The sequence below is a fragment of the Notamacropus eugenii genome, chromosome 6 (genome assembly GCF_028372415.1).
Source record: "Notamacropus eugenii isolate mMacEug1 chromosome 6, mMacEug1.pri_v2, whole genome shotgun sequence".
NCBI classification, from domain to species: domain Eukaryota; kingdom Metazoa; phylum Chordata; class Mammalia; order Diprotodontia; family Macropodidae; genus Notamacropus; species Notamacropus eugenii.
In genome coordinates this window covers 292,022,074-292,028,268 of record NC_092877.1, presented here as the reverse complement: position 1 = coordinate 292,028,268, position 6,195 = coordinate 292,022,074, and the positions used below count along the sequence as shown (strand labels likewise).

General features: G+C 40.1%; 1 pseudogene; it reads right to left on the bottom strand.

The window, feature by feature from the left end:
- Positions 1-1,975: 1,975 nt before the first annotated feature.
- LOC140512366 (calpain small subunit 1 pseudogene) lies at positions 1,976-2,580 on the bottom strand (annotated as a pseudogene).
- Positions 2,581-6,195: the final 3,615 nt, after the last annotated feature.

The window sequence follows — 6,195 nt, the reverse complement described above, 5'->3', positions numbered from 1 at the left end:
TTCCATTTCATAGATGTTATGATATATTCTTAATTTTCCACAAATCTTTTTTTAGCTCGGTAGTTGCAAGTCTTCAAAAAAAGATGATGAACTGTGACCTTTGGTCATCTTTTGTTCCCAGTTCTAATGGGGATACACAAAAAATTGAAAAACTCATTTTGGCCCATAACCTCTATTAAATTGTGTGTGTGTATGCATATAGATAGATACATATATTTCTATATACATATATCTGCATATAAAGCAATTATTATTTCTCCTTCACAGTTTGAACACTTGATACAAAAAAAAAAAATCACGATAAACTCAAATATTCCAGCAAAACTAATCACCACTTTGGCTGGTCAAAAAAGACATGTCTCATTCTGGATTTTACGTCTCACTTCTCTGGCAGGAGGTGGGTAGTATGATTCATCTTCAATGCTTTGGACTTATGGGATAATGTTCATTTTTACCCATCAATTAACAACGCTAATCTGATATAGAACTGACTGATTTTAACTGAATTTAATCCTCTTCCTACTTCTACCTACCCTTTCTAGGAAAAGGGTTAATCACCATAGACATGTTCAAAAGGGAGAAGGGAGAGATGCCATAGGGTGGGATATACTTAAATCAGAGGAGTTATATGTCCTGATGAACTTTGCTGCATCTCTGCACTGAAAACAGACTTAGGATGGAGCATATGATGACATGCTTTATGTAATTCCATATAACATGAACAGGATTATATTTGATAAACTCTTTAAAGATGGTCAGTCTTTAGATCATGTATTATTCTACTACACAAAGACCCTTCATATTATACCTTCAGAGTTTAGTGTGAATATTAAATTAAGATAATTCAGTGTTTCAATGGATTCTTTTTTCCTTTTCTAAAAATTATTTAATTTATTTGTTTTCAGTTTCTACAATCACTTTTATATATCTTAGATTTTCCCCCCCTCCCTCCCTCTCCTTTCCACCTCCCTCCTTTCTCCCTCCCCAAGACAGCATGCAATTTTATATAGGTTCAACATATACACTCTTATTAAATACATTTTCACCTTAGTCATGTTGCACAGAAAAATTAAAATGAATGGGAGAAACCATGAAAACAAAACAAAACATAACATAAGAGAAAATGGTCTGCTTATTTTGTGATCCGGTTCCATAGTTCTTTCTCTGGATGTGGAAGAATCCACTGGAAATTTTTTAGGTCCTTGCATTGCTGTGAAGGGCTAAGTCTACCAGAAAAATTCTTGTTGTAGAGGTTGTAGAGGAGAGCTTTGTACACAGCAACAACTACAGTGTGTGAGGAATTTTTCTGGTAGATTCTTTTCCTTTTTCTTGTGACCATTGTTTATTTTAGGCTTTGGGGCATCCCTGAAGCCCTGCCCCTCCTCCCAGGTCCACCTAGAGAGGTGAGGAAGGGGCCCGAAGCACATGGGGCATGGGAGAAGGCACTAGATGCCAGATGAGCCCGGTGGGGACAGCATGTGATGGCACCTAGCTGACAGGTTAAAGTATGTAAAAATGTATTTGCAGGGGTTGGGGGTAGTGGCAGACATGTTACAGCATGTGGTATGTTTACAGGGGTGCTGGGTGGAGCTGGGGGGGACAGCACATTGGAGAAGTTAGTATTTGTAAGGAGGCTGGGAAGCATGTGGCTGGCACGTTAGAGCATGTGACATGTTTACAAGAGTGCTGGGGGGCAGAAGCATGTAGCTGGTTGGCACATTCTGGAGCTGGGAGATGAGGGTGGAATGAGGAGCAGGGGCTCCTTGCTGGTGGCCATATTTGTACAGTCAAGGGCAGGAGGGGCACCCCAGGGACAACACAGAGTCAGCGTCTGACGGTGTCTGTGCCAGAGGGTTCCCACATTGGGCTGAGAACAGCAGAAATGCAGGGAAGGGGGAGGGCAACTTCTTGACAATCTCTGCCCTGGGTGGTGGTGGGGAGCTGATGACCAGTCAGGTGGACAGATGCATAGGCCTCAGGAGTACATGGTCAGCTGCAGCCACTCATGGATGTTCACCCAGATCTGACCACTGCCATCCTTGTCCGGAGACTTGAAGGCACGGAACATGGCATCCAGGCCTATGAGACAGCTGATGAAGTTGTCAAAATCCATATTCCCATCCTCATCTGAGTACCACTGAATGATCATCTGGTACACCTCTGGGCTGAGCTGAAAGCCTTCAATGGAAAAGGCTCCTGGGAGCTCATTGCTGCCGATGGTCCCTGAGCATAGATGGCCTACCATTTCCTTATGTTATTGCAAAGGTACTGAAACTCCTCAAAGCTAAGTTTGTCAGTGGTATCACTATCTGTGACGGTCACCATGCTCTGACAGATGTCGAAGCCAAAACCATCAGTCTTCAGATCAGGGTGTCGAGTCACCACCTTATTCAAGATGTTCATGAGTTCAAAGGCACTGACTTCTATGTCATCTCCTGCCAGCTAGGCAAACAGCCTCCTTAACTTCCAGACCTTCTCACTGTCATTGGCTTCAGTGTTGGAGAAGTGGAATTGAGGGGGCAGGGGCTCTGGGTTATAATTAGCTGCCACTTCACACCATGCTTTGGTCCATTCCTTCATGAGATTTCACTGCTTCTGGCCAAACATTTCCTAAGCACTGTTCTGGATGCCAGGGAGAGTCAGAGACGACAAAACTTTGCTCCCCATAGACATCAAGAGTCCATCCTCAATGGATTCTTTATCTCAGCCATGTGGGGCTATTACCAATGGTACAGAACACAATATATCCGTCTGTTCTAACCTCATGCAACACTTGGCCCTGTAGTCCCATAAATCTTCCATGGGGAAAAGGCCCACCCAACACATGTGGAACCATCAGTTACAACAAATGGAGAAGTTTTGAATGCTGTGGATAAGTTCACTTACCTTGGTAGTGTACTTTCCAGGGAAGTACACATTGACTATGAGGCCAATGCATGCATTGTCAGAGCTAGCTTAGTGTTTGGGAGGCTCTGAAGAAAAGTTGGGGAGAGAAGAGGTATTAGACTGACTACCAAACTGAAGGTCTACAGAGCCGTTGTGCTGACCTCATTGTTGTATGCCTGTGAAACATGGATAGTCTGCCAGTGCCATGCCAGAAAACTGAATTGCTTCCACTTGAACTGTCTTAGGAAGATTCTGAGGATCACCTGCCAGGATAAGATACCAGACACTGAAGTCCTTGCTCGAGCTAAACTACTAAGCATTCAAACTATGCTTCAGAGAGTGCAACTCCTATGGGCTGGCCATGTTGTTTGAGTACAAAATGTACACTTGCCAAAGAGACTTTTATGGAGAACTCACACGGGGCAGGCAATCACATGATGGTCAGAAGAGGAGATACAAGGACACTTCCAAAGTCTCTCTCAAGAACTTTGGATTTGACTGTGCAACATGGGAGACACTGGCACAGGACTGCTCAGCATGGTGTGCCCACATCAGAAATGGTACTGTGCTCTATGAGCAAAACAGAATTGAGACAGCACAAAGTAAACATAGGATTCACAAATTTGGAGTATTTACTCCAAATATTCACGTGGACCATCTGTGCCCAACCTGTGGAGAACATTCCAAGCTCCTATTGGTCTGATCAGCCAGTCGGACACACTAAAATTTCACTTTATCATGATGATGTTATTTTGATCCTCTTTGAGAATGAAGGACAACAACCAACCAACCTGTAAACACTATATGGATCCAAGTACAGCAGTTGAGTTGCCCATCCATTATCTTCATTCTCATTACATGTATGCATATATACATATATTATCCCTTTATTAATATGCTGATAATATGCCTACTTATATCTCTCCATTGCCCCATGAGACAATCACAATGCTGATTCTTTGGAGATCACTGTGTTCCTTGATTCATAGCCACATAGCCATGCCAGACTCTACATTTTTATTTCAATGGCTCTGTTATCAAATTGATTCTGGGTGCTCCCTTCAGTGATCCAGTTTGCAAACCATCCACACCTGTCCATCTTGTGAAATTCTAAGATCATAGGATCATATTCTTAGAGCTGAAAGGGACCATATAGATCATCTAGGTGGTGCTGTGGCTTGAATACTGGATATGAAGTCAAGAAGACCTTACTTCAAATCCAGCTATTTGCTAGCTATGTGACCCTGGGCAAGTCACTTGAACTCTGTCTGCCCATTTTCTCTTCAGTAACATGAGAATAAGAATAGTACCTACCTCCCAGATTATTTTGAAGATCAAATGACATAATATTTTAAAGCACTTATTTTTATCTAGCCCAAACTCCTCATGAGGATCAGAGAGGTTAAATGACTTGCTCAGTGCCACATACTGAGTGGAAAATTAAGAATGCAGATACAGGTCCTATGACTCTAAGCTCAGCATTCTTTCCACTGCACCATAATGCCTTTGAATTGTGTGGCTTTATGTGATATCACAGGATGCTCCATAAGTAAATGTCTTTATGGTGATATGCAGGGCGAAAATCATATTTTTAGGCTGTAATTTTCATTCACATGATCCTTACTAATTTTGCCTACATCCCTTCTAGATAGTTGATAGATTTTTACATAATCCTGCAAAACAATATGATCCTCGCAAATATAATGAACTGTCACTAGCTACTGATTTCCTTTCTTATTCCATTTTTCCTACCGAACACTTCCAATTCTAACTTCTTATGAAAACCCCAAAACAGAGATGTGGTCAATGTAAAGTGATCCTTAAAATTCATATAACCATGTGCATCATTTGGCTTTGAAATTGCAAAGGCATACTATGACCTTATGTATTATGTTATAATACACAATTTGGAATTGATTGCATGACATGGGAGACACTGACGCAGGACTGCCTAGCATGGCATGCCCTCATCAAAGAAGGCACTTTACTCTATGAGCAAAACAGACTTGTGGTAGCTCAAAAGAAACATGAGATATACAAATTTAGAGAATCCACCCCAAATATTCACATTTGTATCCAGCCTATAGTAGAGACTTGTGAGCTCATATTGGTCTGATCAGCCACAGATGAATACAATGTAACTTGACTCTAACATAGCGATGTCATTGGTCCTCTTCAAGAATGAAGGACAACCACTAACCAACCATAATATCTGAATCTATGGCATAAACATTCAAAAGGCTCCATGATAAATTAAGGTTCATATAGGATTTGAGACTATAAAATCATGATGTGAAAATGATTGGATGCTACTTATATAAATTATTTTTTCTGTAAGATATGGATGTGACAAAGTGGAACACTTAAAAATTGGCTTATGCTAGATCTTTTGATCAAATTGGAACTTCTGAATCACTAATGGTGGTAAGGGACAAGAGCAGTGTAACTTGTAGTAATAAAAATAATTTTAAAATCTTTTCTCCCACTACTTCTTTTATCAAAGAGTTCAAAAAGTAGCAAATCTTGAGTTTCTCCTCCTTCTTCTCCTGCCCATCTCCTAGTAGGGTATGTGCTATGAAAACCAAAATTCAGTTAGCAGAAAGAAAAAAAAGATAATATACCACCAAATAATCTGGCAAAATATAACTAAAAGTTCACTACTCCCATCAAAGCTAAAGGTAAATCTTCACTTAGCACTTATTTTACATCTCTTATGCATTGACTATGTTTGTATTATAATGAACTGCTTGTTTGATCTTTTTTACCAAATGATAAGTTCTCTGAGAGTAGGGACCATATCTTATCTCTCTATTTCTTCTGTCTGCTACCAGAGTGATTGGTCATAGTAAGAATTTTAAATTTTTTGTTGAATGAATCAGTGAATGGAATTAGCATTGCCTCCTTAGATAAATCTAAGGAGGTAGACAGGTAAAACACACCTTAAAAACATTTTATTCAATGACATGAATTTCATAAGAACTTGGAGAGAAATCATAAATAATGACAATGAACACCAGCCTAATACATCCTAAGAGCTAAGAAAAATGTGCCACAAGAGTGTTTTCAGAAAAGATTCAATTTTCATCCTCTTATGAAGATCACACTGAGATACAGTTGTTTTTATATATCAGTGGATCTGTAGTCCCATTGGGGTACATACTTCTATTCAATGGTATAGCTCACAGTTCATCCACTCCACATCATCCTTTGCTAGTCTTGTCTATATCCTTCTATGCATCCTCCAATCTGGAGTTATATCCAACATCTTGGAAGGTTTCTTCTTTATCTCTTGTTATGGCATGGATAGTA